This window comes from Salvelinus sp. IW2-2015, linkage group LG33 (assembly GCF_002910315.2).
Source record: "Salvelinus sp. IW2-2015 linkage group LG33, ASM291031v2, whole genome shotgun sequence".
Taxonomy (NCBI): Eukaryota; Metazoa; Chordata; class Actinopteri; order Salmoniformes; family Salmonidae; genus Salvelinus; species Salvelinus sp. IW2-2015.
In genome coordinates, this window is record NC_036872.1 from 3,953,787 (window position 1) to 3,969,156 (window position 15,370).

At 46.7% G+C, this 15,370-nt stretch overlaps 1 protein-coding gene across 9 annotated transcripts in view; it reads right to left on the reverse strand.

Moving 5' to 3' along the window:
- The window catches only part of arb2a (ARB2 cotranscriptional regulator A), a 197,394-nt gene that overhangs the window by 87,332 nt on the left and 94,692 nt on the right, over positions 1-15,370 (reverse strand). The gene's annotated exons all lie outside the window — the stretch shown is intronic.

Sequence of the window (15,370 nt, forward strand, 5' to 3'; positions counted from 1 at the left end):
GGGGGGGGGAGAGAGAGAGAGAGACTGAGACGAAGAGAGAGAGAAGAGAGAGAGAGAGAGAGAGAGAGGAGAGAGAGAGAGAGAGAGAGAGAGAGAGAGAGAGGAGAGAGAGAGAGAGAGAGAGAGAGAGAGAGAGAGAGAGAGAGAGAGAGAGAGAGAATGTGGGCAGGCGAGGCAGAGAGGGAGTAGCAGGCCATGCATGAAAGCCGGTGTCAGCGAGTCCAGAGGAATGGTGGGGTGTGAAGGCGTCTAATAGGAAGAGCTGAATACAGAAGGCACAGAGACACAGGCTGAATAACTAAAGCCAGCGTGGCCTGACCACTGATTCAATCTCACACGCTCGCACACACACACACGCTCGCAAACACGCACGCTCGCAAACACACACGCACACAAATTAATAACTGCCACAAGCCAGGAGGAATGGACATCTACACAGGCCCCACACATATGCAAGACAAACACACAGACACGCACCGGCAAAGACACGAGCACACGCGAAAGTACACACATGGTGACATACACGTGCAATTAAAGACACACTTCAAATCATCTCTAGGTGCACACACAGTCTTGAGCCTGCTATCATATAGTCATAAACCCACATGAACACAGAGGCACGTAGCGACGCTCACGCCATAAAGAGAAGAAGAGAGCAAAAGGTCCGGGTCGGTCTGATTCTCTTTCTCTGTGTATCTCACCGCCCCCTCACTTCACACTCCTCTATTACACACACATTGTGGCTTGGTTACGTGTGAGTGTGTGAGTGTGTTTGTGTGTGCGCGTGTTTTCTCTTCTCCCTTCCCCGGGACGGACAGCGCTGTGCGTAGCCTCAGATTCCCACCGTGAAACAAGGCCTGCACCTCGGCGAGTTCCGCATTCAGCTCCGAGCTAGCTATGACATCAAAGGCTGTTCCAAGCCAGGAGGCAAAGACGCAGAGGTTCTCTCTCCCTCCCTCCCTCTCTCTCTCTCTCTTTAATTTCTTTCTTCCCTCTCGGCTGCTTCTCAACCCCATCATATTTCACAGCACATAAAACCTTAAAATGGCACATAAAACAGTTCATCTCTTTTCAGTGTCCTCTTTCCGGACTTAAAAATTAAATATGTTTTACCGCAGGTACATAACTTAAACATACCCCCGCAAAAAAAAAAAAAAAAAAACTGTCGTAAAGAATTCAAACACGGCTCTTGATGTATTGGAAGGTGCGGATTCGCATATAATACCACCACAACAGCAGCACAGCACAATTTGAACACACTGCCAGATGGACTTGTGGATATTGTGATATTCTGTCTTTAACTTGACAGTATTGTCCCCTGTGAGCGCATGTGAAAAGTGTGCACGTTGCCTCTATCAAAGAAACATACAGGGGGAAAGTCAACCTGGAATTTCAAAAGTTCAGGCTCTGCAATAAACGTAGAAAGCACAGAGACATGGAGAGAGACGGAGAGAGAGAAAGGCAGGCGGAGCGGAAGGGAGGGAGGGGAAGAGGGAGGTAGAGAAGAGAGAGACATTGGGAGAGGGCTGCAGAGTCAACCCTGAGTCACAGACATTTGTACCGGGATCTGCCTCTCCTCCCCCCGAAATCTGTGTCTCAACCACTTATTTTCTCTGTTCTACTTTTTACTATTTTACTGTTCTACTATTTCAGCCAGCTGTGAGTCGCGGGTAAAATCTATCGTATCGCTCACATTTAGATATCGTCAAGCAATACCTGCAAGACCGGGCCAGGCCAATTTCCTTCCATTTACTTTTCAATGGTGTGTATTTAAATGGCAGTGTAGCTATTCTGGCTCACTGAAATTGGTAGTATTCCCAATAGAAAATGCTAGGATAAAAGCGAGATGTTAGACAGGCTATTTGTCTGAGCTATCTGTTGTCTCTGTTCATTCTCACCCCTCCATCTTCTCTCTGCAGTCTACCCTTCCACTGTCCTAAGTACCTAAAAGACAACACAGATCGCTAACTACATACTGTTACACTCACAGCCCAGACGGAGGGAAATGAGGACTAGTCGGAGGGAAAAGGGCAGAGAGTAAGAGGGGAGAGCGAGAGAGAGAGAGAGAGAAAGAGGAGGTCGGGCTCAGGCAGTGTGGTAGAGGGAGAGTTCACCTCTGAGGCGGAGCGAGGGAGAGAGAGAGAGAGACAAAGCGACGGGCTCAGCTAGGAGAGAAGAACAAAGAAAGATGCAGCATGGGAGTCTAGCCACTGCCGCCGCCGCCACCGCTGCTGCTACACACACACAGACCACGCCACGCCAGCCTGACCACCCTGAGCAGTGCGTGCGTGTGTGCGTGTGAAATTAGCAAGGTACACACTCGCCCTCTGACACCTGCAGGTACACATAAAGAGAGCCTAGAAAGACTTTGGCTCTGTCCACGCCACCAGCGGTGAGTTCAACCTGAGAAGAGATGGAGAGAAAAGGAGGGAGAGGTGGAGAGACAGAAAAAAGAAAACATGGCAAAGACAGGAGAATCCGGGAACAAAAAAAAAGAAAAAGTATTTCTCTCCCCCACCACATTGTTAGAGGGTTGAAATAGAGGGTGAGGAAGGAGGGGGGGTGGAAGTTGTTCGATTTTAGCTGGAAGCTGATAATACTCTGGGACCAGGTACTGTATGTACGGTGGGGCTCAGATTGAGGTAGAGTGTTTGTGTGTGTGTGTGTGTGTGTGTGTGTGTGTGTGTGTGTGTGTGTGTGTGTGTGTGTGTGTGTGTGTGTGTGTGTATTTTGTGCATGAAGTATATTTGCTTGAACAAACCATTAGATGAGAAGATAAAGGTTGAGGACGAGGAAGACGATGAAGAGGTAACTAGAAGGAGAAGGAGGGAGAGGCAAGGCAGTTAAACCCCGCCGTTCCTAGGCCGTCATTGAAAATAAGAATTTGTTCTTCACTGACTTGCCTAGTGAAATAAAGGTCAAATAAAAACAAAAATAGAGGATGAGGTAACTAGAGTGAAAGAGAAATTGACTCCGCTAACTGTCAGAGGGAGAGGACAATCTATTAAGATATTGCTGGTAAAGTTTTCACTCTCCTCTCTTTCCCCGGCAGGTCTATGATGTTGGATGTGAACTCTGTGTAACACTGTCTCCGGGAAAAAACAAAATGATCAATGCGAGGAGGCACCGGGCTCTCGTGGACAGGCCAATCAATGGTAGAAAGAACCTTGCCCAGGGCCTTATGCAAATAGAAGCACGTCCCGTAACCTCGGGAACGAACATGCGCAGTAGATCAATGGGCCCGGGTAAAACCTTACAGCTATATCATCCACAGCCAGTAAATATGTAATGATGAATCCCTTAAGATTCAAGTGAACTCTTAAACTAGCTTTCCTTCACCGGCCTGAAAAGAAGGCAGGCAGGAAAAGAAATGAAGAAAAAAAATCCCATCCTTACACAACCGGCTAGGATGGATAGATTTTTCTCTCCTTTTCACTTGGCGAGAAACGGAATAAAAGAGGACACACGAAAAGAAAAAAAACATTGTGAAAGAGGAAAATTATGAATAGTCACTTTAACAATACTTGTTTGAGACGTAATGATTTTCAATTACATTGCCATGGTAACATCCGCGTGTGTGTGTGTGTGTGTGTGTTTGTGGGGAGGAGGAGCGGTGTGCGTCGCCGAGGCGACCCGGTGAAACCCTGAACCCTCCGACACAAGACAGCGTGACGGGAAAGAGGAAAATAAAAAAAAACGAGGAGAAAAAACATACAACAAAAAAAAAAAAATGCTCACAATTCTCTTTCGGACATGTGACACCTCTGACAAAATACATTACACAGTAGACGTAAAAGTAATTCTATTCTACTGCAGACGCGTTTCAGTGAATTTTGATACAGCACTGGCTGACACCTGATGGGTGATTGATTCATAGAAATGATCTATATGCTACATTTGGTTATCGATATATCTGTTATGTATCTACACTTTATTATTTCAGGGATAATGAACACATTCAACAAGAGAAACATACGGTACAAGCACAAAAACACACACAAACACACACACACACACACACACACACACACACACACACACACACACACACACACACACACACACACAGTGTAAGCAGCCTTCTTCCCTGTAAACAGCTGTGTAAAGGCAGGTAGTAGGCTAACACAAATATAAAATGCAACACGCAACAATTTCAAAGATTTTACTGAGTTACAGTTCATAAATCAGGAAATCAGACAATTAAAATAAATGAATGAGTCCCTAATCTATGGATTTCATATGACTGGGAATACAGATATGCATCTGTTGGTCATAGATTCACAAACGTATGGGGACACTCCATCAGATTAGTGGATTCAGCTATTTCAGCCACACCTGTTAATGACAGTTGTATAAAATTGAGCACCCAGCCATGCAATCTCCATAGACACACATTGGCAGTAGAATGGCCCGTACTGAAGAGCTCGGTGACTTTCAAAGGGGCAACGTCATAGGATGCCACCTTTCCAACAAGTCAGTTCATCAAATTTCTCCCCTGCTTAAGCTGCCCCGGTCAACTGTAAGTGTTGTTATTGTGAAGTGGAAACGGCTTGGAGCAACAACGGCTCAGCTGCAAAGTGGTAGGCCACACAAGCTCACAGAACGGGACCGACGAGAGCTGAAGTGCGTAGAGCGGAAAAATTGTCTGTCCTTGGATGCAACACTCGCTACCGAGTTCCAAACTGCCTCTGAAAACAACGTCAGCACAAGAACTGTTCGTCGGGAGCTTCATGAAATGGGTTTCCATGGCTGAGCAGCCACTCAAAAGCTTAAGATCACCAAGCGCAATGCCAAGCATTGGCAGGAGTGGTGTAAAGCTAGCCGCCATTGAACTATGGACCAGTGGAAGCGAGTTCTCTGGAGTGATGAATCACGCTTCACCATCTGGTTAGTTCGACGGACGAATCTGGGTTTGGCGGATGCCAGGAGAACGCTACCTGCCCCAATGCATAGTGGCAACTGTAAAGTTTGGTGGAGTAGGAATAATGGTCTGGGGCTGTTTGTCATGTTTCGGGCTAGGCCCCTTAGTTTCAGTGAAGGGAAATCTTAATGCTAGAGCATACAAATGACATTCGAGACAATTCTGTGTTTCCAACTTTGTGGCAACAGTTTGGGGAAGGTCCTTTCCTGTTTCAACACGACAATACCCCTGTGCACAAAGCGAGGTCCATACAGAAATGGTTTGTCGAGATCGGTGTGGAAGAACTTGACTGGCCTGCACAAAGCCCTGAACCCCATACTACACCTTTGGGATGAATAGGAACGCCGACTCTGAGCCAGGCCTAATCACCCAACATCAGTTCCCAACTTCACTAGTGCTCTTGTGGCTGAATGGCAGCAAGTCCCCGCAGCAATGTTCCAACATCTAGTGAAAAGCCTTCCCAGAAGAGCGGAGGCTGTTATAGCAGCAAAGGGGGGACCAACTTTTTAGATTTTGGAATGAGATGCTCGACGTGTCCACATACTTTGTACTGTACCTTCAAAAAAAATGTAGGGGTGTAGTTCAGAAAACCAGTCACCATTTGCCTCGTGCACCGTGTCACATCTCCTTCACAGAGTTGATCAGGCTGTTGATTGTGGCCTGTGGAATGTCCCACTCCTCTTCAATGTGAGAAGTTGCTGGATATTGGCCGGAACTGGAACACGCTGTCGTACACGTCGATTCAGAGCATCCCAAACATGGTCAATGGGTGACATGTCTGGTGAGTGTGCAGGCCATGGAAGAACTGGGACATTTTCAGCTTCCAGGAATTGTTTACAGATCCATGTGACCTCATATTTCATGCTGAAATATGAGGTGATGGCTGCGGATGAATGGGCATCAGGATCTCGTCACCTCTGTGCTCTCAAATTGCCATCGATAAAATGGAATTGTGTTCGTTGTCCGTAACTTATGCCTGCCCACCGCCACCATGGGGCATTCGGTTTACAACGTTGACATCAGCAAACCGCTCACCCAAACGACGCCATACACGTGGTCTGAGGTTGTGAGACGGTTGGACGTGTTGTGTGACAAAACTGCACATTTACAGTGGCCTTTTAGTGTCCCAAGCACAAGGTGCACCTGTGTAACAAGCATGCAGTTTAATCCGCTTCTTGACATGCCACACCTGTCAGGTGGATGGATTATCTTGGCAAAGGAGAAATGCTCAGTAACAGGGATGTAAAATGTATGCACACAATTTGAGAGAAATACGTTTTTTTACGAGTATGGAACATTTCTGGGATTTTTTTATTTCAGCTCGTGAAACACGGGACCAACACTTTACATGTTGCGTTTATATTTGTTGTTCAATGTAGAATGTAAGGGACATGAACTATAGAAATAAGAGAGAGCGAGATAAAGACGTAGGACAATACGTACTGTACCCTACAGGGTTGAGGACACGACCCAGCTGAGATTAGAGAGGAGATATGTGGCTGATCCACCTGGTCTGCTCTTCTCAGGAGAGGGGGTCGGTCCGTCTAGACAGTCCTTATGTACAACCCTTTTCAGCAGCAAAGCGATATCAGCTCGTACGCACGCACATCTTAACAATCTGCATGAGCTTGATTGTGAAGCACCGCCCCAGAAACAAAAATGCTAAAGACAACCAACTTAACAATCGCATGTGAACCGAGCTGCGCTTCGGCGGGCGGCACAGAGAGACACACTTCCAAAAACGTCATCTAATAACCAAAAAATGATTGCGGGAATAAACAAAACAGCAAAAAAAGTGAAAATAACGGCAGACTATCGAGGGGACATTTTCACAAAGGCTATTGTGCGCATCTCTTTCAGGCGGATAAGCAGCCGTCATTTCAGAGACCGCCGATCTTGCCACGTCTCGTCACAACGCAGGGGCAGTAGTGCTTTGAAATGGACGGCCAATGAAGGCCATTCATACATAATCACGCTGGGTTGTCTGATAGAAGGTTTCAGTGGGGACACAATGTGTTGTGTGGAGGAGAGGCCTTGGTCTATCAATCTAGCAAACCTCTCCGGGTATTGAGGCTTCTTTCAGAAACAAACAAATCAATTCAACTAAAATCAGGTTTGTCGCCAGGACATTTAAACAGTCCAATTTAGCCGAAGAGGGGAGGGAGCCTCTCTGAGACTATTCATCAAGAGATAGAAATTAGATGTCTGTATTTCAGCTCTATAATACAGCATAGACACAAAGCGTGTATAAGGAATTATAGAATAATAATATAGTTGACACAGACATACACAAACATGCACAGATGAGCACACATACACTGTATGCGCGCATGCAAACACACACTAACACACACGCGCACACACACACACACACAGGGCAGCGTGTCTTCAGCTGAGGGACTGTTGTCTTGCTGTGCTGGCAGGCACTTTCACCATGGTGGTCCGTTTGTTTCACATCAAACAAAAACGGGGCGCTTTGCATACAGCTCCCCGCTAATTTCGGATAGTTGTCCCCCTCCATTTATCATTGCCTCTCACTCTCTCCTCCCTAACGGGGCACTGATAGCACACCTCAACACGCACGCCTGACTCAACACCGCCGCTCTGCTCTGGACGATACAGACCGGCTTCTCCAGGCTAGCGCTACGGCTGACACGCAGACAGAGAGAGAGAGAGAGAGAGAGAGAGAGAGAGAGAGAGAGAGAGAGAGAGACAGAAGAGAGAGAGACAGAGAGAGAGAGACGGAGAGACAAAGAGAGGAGAGACAGAGAGAGAGAGACATGAGAGAGAGAGAGACAGAGAGAAGAGAGACGCGAGAAGGCAGAGAGAGAGAGAGACAAAGAGAGAGAGAAGAGAAGGAGACAGAGAGAGAGAGAGACAGAAGACGAGAGCCAGAGAGGACAGAGACAAGAGACAGAGACAGACAGACAGACAGAAGCAGAAGAGAGAGAGAGCGGAGAGACAGAGGAGAGAGAGAGAGAAGAGAGAGAGAGAGAGAGAAGAGAGACAGAGACAAGAGAGAGAGCAGAGAGAGAGAGAGAGAGAGAGAGAGAAGAGAGCAGAGAGAGACAGAGACAGAAGAGAGAGAGAGAGAGAGACAGAGACTCCCACTGCACCCCGCCAGCTACGTAAAACCTTGACAGGAAAAAGGAAAAGCCTACTACACTAAACTAGTCAGACTTTCAGAGGAAAGGGTGTGAATACACTACCGGACAGGGACGTTGGGGGTTTTATGTCTGGATGTCTTGGCATTGGGATGGTTTTCTTTACGAGTTGATTTGACCATGGTGAATACAGGACACTGAGAAACAACAGAATCTGGCTCTTGGTGTTGGGAGATCGGAACGAGAGCAAGAAATAAGCTGGAGAAAAAGTTTGATTTGCTAAAGGTTAAAGGTTGTGTTTGGGTTTTGAGGAAAGCAGTAGGGTTTGACAGTGATAGGAGGGATAGGAGGCTGGGAGAGAGAGAGAGATAGATTTTTACATTTACATTTTTGTCATTTAGCAGACAGTCTTATCCAGAGTGACTTACAGTAGTGAGTGCATGCATGTCTTCACACTGGGTAGGCTATAGGGACATATTAGTGACTTCTCCAGTGGCGCGCCACAGGAGAGCTGGCCGGTTGGCATGTTACCGCCACTACACCATGTGTTCAGACTGAGGCCTGGGGGGCAGAGAGGAGCTGAGCAGAACTGGCCTCAGGGTCACTATGGGCCAGCAGTACAGCGGCTGGAGAGAGGCAGGAGGAAGAGAAAGAGAAGGAGGACAGGCTGAGGCAGAAGCCACTGAAGCCCCAGAGAACTTGACACCAGAGCAGAAAGAATGAGAGTTCTCTGATAAGCTCCAGGGACAGACCCAAATCCAGACCTGATACGCACATTAACATCAATGCAAGAGAACGTTCCCTTGGTGTTTGTCAAGTCCGGCATCCGGCCAAAGTCACGCTTGTCTCTCCACCAAGCGGTGATGGGACATGGTCTGGATATAGCTCTCCCACCGCAGCCACCATCATCATCTAACTCCTAGCATCTCATCCACCAGCAGAGTCCATAGGGAACGGCCAAAGTCGGTCCTCCAACTTTTTCTCCACAACCCGTCCTCCCCAGCTCTTATCAAACAACACGACATCTGCTCACATCTGAGACTACCTACGTACGGAGACAGAGAGGGAAGAGATAGCATAAAATAAAAATATCCATATTCCCCGCAGAGAAAAATACACACAGAACCTATTTACTGTAAATACAGCACATCACATACACAGGCACAAACACGTGTTTGTGCGTGCGTGTGTGCGTGTGTGAATAGACCTACACATTCTGTATGTTCTGTTGTGAGGTGGAGATGGAGATGGTGGGACAGTTGGTTGGCACCCACACATTTGCGTATTGGGAGACAGATGCATTCTTACATAAGCCCTTATATAACACGGCTCCATCTTGTCCAATAACCATGCTCCTTTTCACTGCGGGAGCGGGAAGGTTACAGCGGGTTAGACACCCCTCCACCCCCCCTGCGCGCCGCGCCTCCCCCTTCGCACCCCTGGCAACGGAGGAAGATGAAAAGGGGAGCGCAGGCAGACAGGCAACTAGGAAGGGTAGGGAGGCAGGAAGGCAAGCAGGCAGGCAGGGAGACAGACAAGCAGGGAGACAGACAAGCAGGCAGGCAGGGAGACAGACAAGCAGGCAGGCAGGGAGGCAAGCAGGCAGGCAGACAGACAAGCAGGCAGGCAGGGAGACAGGCAGACAGATAGTCTGACAGACAGAAAGACACAGACAGGCACGCTGGCAGGGCACACTATGGCTGTTATTGGTGTGTGTGTGTGTGTGTTGTGTGGTGTGTGTGTGTGTGTGTGTGTGTGTGTGTGTGTGTGTGTGTGTGTGTGCATGCACAAAGGATAGCTGGTCCCTGACATCCTATCGGTGCCATTTGAATGGGCTTGGCTGGTACTGGTAGGAAATGGAAGTCAGGGGTATACATATCATCTCGGCACTCTACACTGAGACCTACAGGTAACTGCCAAAATAATGGAAACACTTGAGTAAACGACGGATGAAAAGTATATTGAAAGCAGATTCTTCCACACAGGTGTGGTTCCTGAGTTAATTAAGCAACTAAAATCCCATCAGGCTTAGGGTCAGACATAAAATTCTGGGCAGGCCTTGATTTTGGCTACCATGGCTATGCCCCCAGATAGGATGAAAATGCCCCCATCCACAGGGCACGAGTGGTCCCAGTGGTTTGAGATGCATGAAAACGATACAAACCATATACCATGGTCGTCTCAGACACCAGATCTCAACCCAATTGAACACTTACGGGAGATTCTGGAGTGGCGCCTGAGACAGCGTTTTCCACCACCACCAAAAAAATAAAAAAAGATGGAATTTCTCATGGAAGAATGCTGTCGCTTCCCTTCTACAGAGTCCCGGGAATTTGTAGAATCTATGCCAGGGTGCATTGAAGCTGTCCTGGCTCTTGGTGGCCCATCGCCATATTAAGACACTTTATGCTGGCGTTTCCTTTATTTTGGTGTTACCTGTAAATGACCAGTCAGTCAAACACGTGATCTAGTTGCTTTGATTATCAGAACGCTTTCACAGAGAGGAAGAGAAAAATATTTGGCTTCAATGAACAAGTGTTGGATTCCGTCCAACTACGTCGACAAATTTAATTGGCTAACTCTTTTATCACGTGCAAGTTACTCAACTATTTTAATTGCCTGATGTGGATTTTGAGATGAAGATAACAGTTTAACTGAAACTTTTTCTAATGTTCGCAAGTATAGCCCGTTTGTTTACAATTACATTGTTTACAAACATTGGAATAAAAATTATTATATTTTGGGTTCTGACGGGGTACAACAGTTGAACTAAGCTCATGAGGCATTTATAAGTTATATTCTTCAAGAATCAATGTGTCATCAATTTAAAATCCAAAAATGTATTTACCAATCACAGATTGAAGCTTTGAAGCCAAGTACAAGTCCTACAGACAGAGAGAGAGCGAGAGAGACGGAGAGAGGACAGGAGAGGGGAAAAAAGAGCGAGGGAGAGTTGTGAGAAAGAAGGACCGGGAGAAGGAAAGAAAACGGATAGAGAGATAGGGTTGGGTTGGGTTTGATAGAGCAAAAGAGATGCAGCGGCAGGAGGGAGAAGGCTACTATTCACTCCAACATAGGGATTAACATGGGTAACCAGGATCCTGGGACTGTCCCAGGAGCACTCTTCACAAGACCCGGGAAATTACATTTCCCCCCAATGTCGCCACTAATGCAAATACACAAAATACACAACATGAGCAGTATCAGATTAGCAAAAAACAAAAAAGCACATTATCCAAACAGGTTGTCGCATGGAAGCCTTTAATCTCGCATATTTACTTCACACAAAGTCGGCATGAACTCAAAGCACACGCATAATTGACACTGCCGGACCGCATGCGCGACCCGAATGAAACAAAAATACAACTGTTTGGCCATAATGACCATCGTTATGTTTAGAGGAAAAAGGGAGAGGCTTGCAAGCCGAAGAACACCATCCCAACCGTGAAGCACAGGGGTGGCATCATCATGTTGTGGGGGTGCTTTGCTGCAGGAGGGACTGGTGCACTTCACAAAATAGATGGCATCATGAGGCAGGGAAATGATGTGGATATATTGAAGCAACATCTCAAGACATCAGTCAGGAAGTTAAAGCTTGGTCGCAAATGGGTCTTCCAAATGGACAATGACCCCAAGCATAATTCCAAAGTTGTGGCAAAATGGCTTAAGGACAACAAAGTCAAGGTATTGGAGTGGCCATCACAAAGCCCTAACCTAAATCCTATAGAAGATTTGTGGTTAGAACTGAAAAAGCGTGTGTGAGCAAGGAGGCTTAATAACCTGACTCAGTTACACCAGCTCTGTCAGGAAAAATATGCCAAAATTCACCCAACGTATTGTGGGAAGCTTGTGGAAGGCTACCCGAAATGTTTGACCCAAGTTAAACAATTTAAAGGCAATGCTACCAAATACGAAATGAGTGTATGTAAACTTCTGACCCACTGGGAATGTGATGAAAGAAATAAAATATTAAATAAATCATTCTCTCTACTAATATTCTGACATTTCACATTCTTAAAATAAAGTGGTGATCCTAACTGACCTAAAACAGGGAATTTTTACAAGGATTAAATGTCAGGAATTGTGAAAAACTGAGTTTAAATGTATTTGGCTAAAGTGTATGTAAACTTGCACCGGCACCCCCCTGTATATATTGTTATTTTTTACTGCTGCTCTTTAAATACTTGTTACTTTTATCTCTTATTCTTATCCATATTTTTTTTAACTCCACTTTCGGTTAGGGGCTGTTAAGTAAGCATTTCACTGTAAGGTCTACACCTGTTGTACTCGCCGCATGTGACTAATACAATTTGATTTGATAACAGTGCAGAGAGGCATGGGGGGAAAATTCTATCTTCTCCTGTCCTAGAGTCTATGCTATTGTCCTATCAAGTCCCAATCCCAATCCCACTGAAACCCCAAATCCTGACTCGCATGAAAATGGCTAACTTTATTCTCTAATCCATAGGTTGCATTATCAAAGCACGTCTCACCTATGCATGTCATAATATGGCCATAACATTTCCCCCCGCTTCTCCGCACTGTCTCGTATTGCTGCCCATATGTGCGCTTCGGTAGAGAATGTATGCTCAACAAAAGGTATGAGAGTAGAAATTATTATTTTTTTAAACAGAGTTGGTACCTGTGACACCTTGATATTTAAACTATTTGCACTCTTCAACACCCCATTACTCATGAACTGATCTGCTATCTGTATAATCGTCAATTAAATTTAGCTGAATAGGAGATATGCGGTCATTTGTTTGAAGGAGGTTATCTAGCGAGATTAACAAAGACGACAGTCATTTGACTTGCCGCCACAACGTTTTCTATATGTCCTGAGCACGCTCTCTGTCGAGACTGCTGAAATGCGCCGAATTAATTGAGGAACGTCACAACGCTTGGAATTCATGAACGGCACTTTGGGCAAATCACAACAATGCCACTGGCGATCAAAGATAGTTACTAAATCTCAGTTTCACTTGCTCTGACATCTTTCCATAGTGCCGCCGACAAGGTGGGGCTGCGACAATCTTATTTGGGGAGAACCCTGGCTATATTGACAATATCTTGGTTTTAAATGCTTTAACTGGCCACATATTTCTGTATTTCCCGGGACTCAGGATAAATATGAATTATTCCCGGTATTAAAACTTGGTAGATTCCGACATAAAGCCATCCTCCTCCCTGCAGCAATCTTCTCCCATTCAAAGGCATTTAGCTACTCTTTGATGTAACTATAATTAGTCTATACACACTATGAAGTGTTCTAAAATAAATCAAAATTGCAATGAAACAGTTGAGCGCTCCAAACTGGGGGGCTACATGGTAGCGAGCAGGGGAGGGCAGAGCAGGAGAAATTAATCGCAGATCGTTTGATGTGCTTGATCAGAAACGTGTTTATTAACTGCAAAAGGGAGCTATAATTAACCCAGAGACAGCTTGTTTTCTCTGGGTCTGCTTGTGTGTCAAATGGTTCATCCCGCAAGGCTCACATCCCACCCCCACCAACCCATGTCTCTCCCCCTTCCCCCCACGGCCACTTTCTCCTCAATTAGGTGGTTGAATGTGTGTGTGTGATGTGAGTGCTTGTGTGTATATATCCCTGTTTCCGTGTGTGGGGTGTGCACGTCTCCGCACATTGAAGTGTTTACGTGAATGTTTGAATTACAGTTGTGGGTTAGTTCATTTACAGGATATTGTGGAGAAAGGTCCAGCACCACAGGCTTATGAACGCAATAATGTCCCTACAGTGGCAATGAAGGAACAAAAACCTGATCATTGCTCCCTATGAAGCTAGATCCCAGTAGGGAAGAGGGGCTATGGCTGTACTCCCCAGCTCATACATTAACATTTTACCAGACGTTCTCATCCATGGCAACGTACAGGAGCAATTAAGGGATAAGTGCCTTGCTCAAGGCCACATCAACAGATGCTCTAGGATTCAAACCAGCAATCTTTTATTTACTGGCCCAGCGCTCTTAACCGCTACCTCCTTACCTATGTCAGTGCAGTGGAGTGGGGCTGTCAGGGGATAGCTTGGGGAGGGAGGGCTGTCTGGCCTGGGGGTCTTGGTGGGATGGCTGACCCTTTGCTCCAAGGCTAGCTGGCCTCAATGCCCCCTAGGGGTCAGGAGTCATGGCTAGTCCAGAGAGGGTGAGGGTTGGGGTGCGGGAAGGAGGAGTGAGGGAGCTATGACCCCATTGTCACAGGACACAGGCACAAGGTAGAGAGCCAGGTGAGCCAGGTGATAGGAAAAATCACACATATTATAAACACAGCGACGAGAGAGAAGAGAGAGGAGAGAGATTAGAGAGAGAGGAGAGAGAGAGAGAGAGGAGGAGAGGCCACACCATCCTTGGCACACACAGAGCCGGGGAGGATAGCTGTCACGGACAAACACCACATGAATATTTAGCAGCAAATTAAAATTACAAAATTACAAAACAAAAAAGAAAGAGTAGGTTTACAGGAGAAACAATATATATTCCTGAATTACCAGTGGGACAAGTACCCACACGCCCACCCCCCCACTACCCTTCTCCTCACCTACTCCTCGCTCCCCTCCCCTCTTCAAAGCAGAGGAAAGAGATGCTTTAATAACGTGGGTTCTGGAGAGTCTACAGTAATCCAACAGATCAAAGAGCTATGATCACCACCAGGCTCCTGCACCAGCTGTCAGAGAGAGAGAGAGAGCTGTGTGAGCCTGCGCACTTACAATCTAGCCTAGCCTAGCTATCTGAGCACTGCAGAGAGGGACAGATGAGAGAGAGCCCTGGAGCCTAGCACCTAGCCTAGCCTAGCTATCTGAGCACTGCAGAGAGAGCCCTGTGAGTCTAGCACCTAGCCTAGCTATCTGAGTACTGCAAGAGAGACAGCAGGAGAGAGACCTGTGAGTCTAGCACCTAGCCTAGCTATCTGAGCACTGCAGAGAGACAGAAGGAGAGAGAAGCCATGTGAGTCTAGCACCTAGACTAAGCTATCTGAGCACTGCAGAGACAGAAGGAGAGAGAGCCCTGTGAGGCCTAGCACTAGCCTGCTATCTGAGCAACTGCAGAGGGACAGCAGAGAGAGCCTTGGTGAGTCTAGCACTAGCTAGCTATCTGAGCACTGCAGAGAGAGACAGCAGGAGAGAGAGCCCTGTGAGGCCTAGGCACCTAGCCTAGCTATCTGAGCACTGCAGAGAGAGACAGCAGGAGAGAGAGCCCTGTGAGCCTAGCACCTAGCCTAGCTATCTGAGCACTGCAGAGAGAGGACAGAGGAGAAGGCCTGTGAGCCTACACAGCCTAGCTATCTGAGCACTGCAGAGAGACAGAAGGAGAGAGAGAGACCTGTGAGCTAGCAC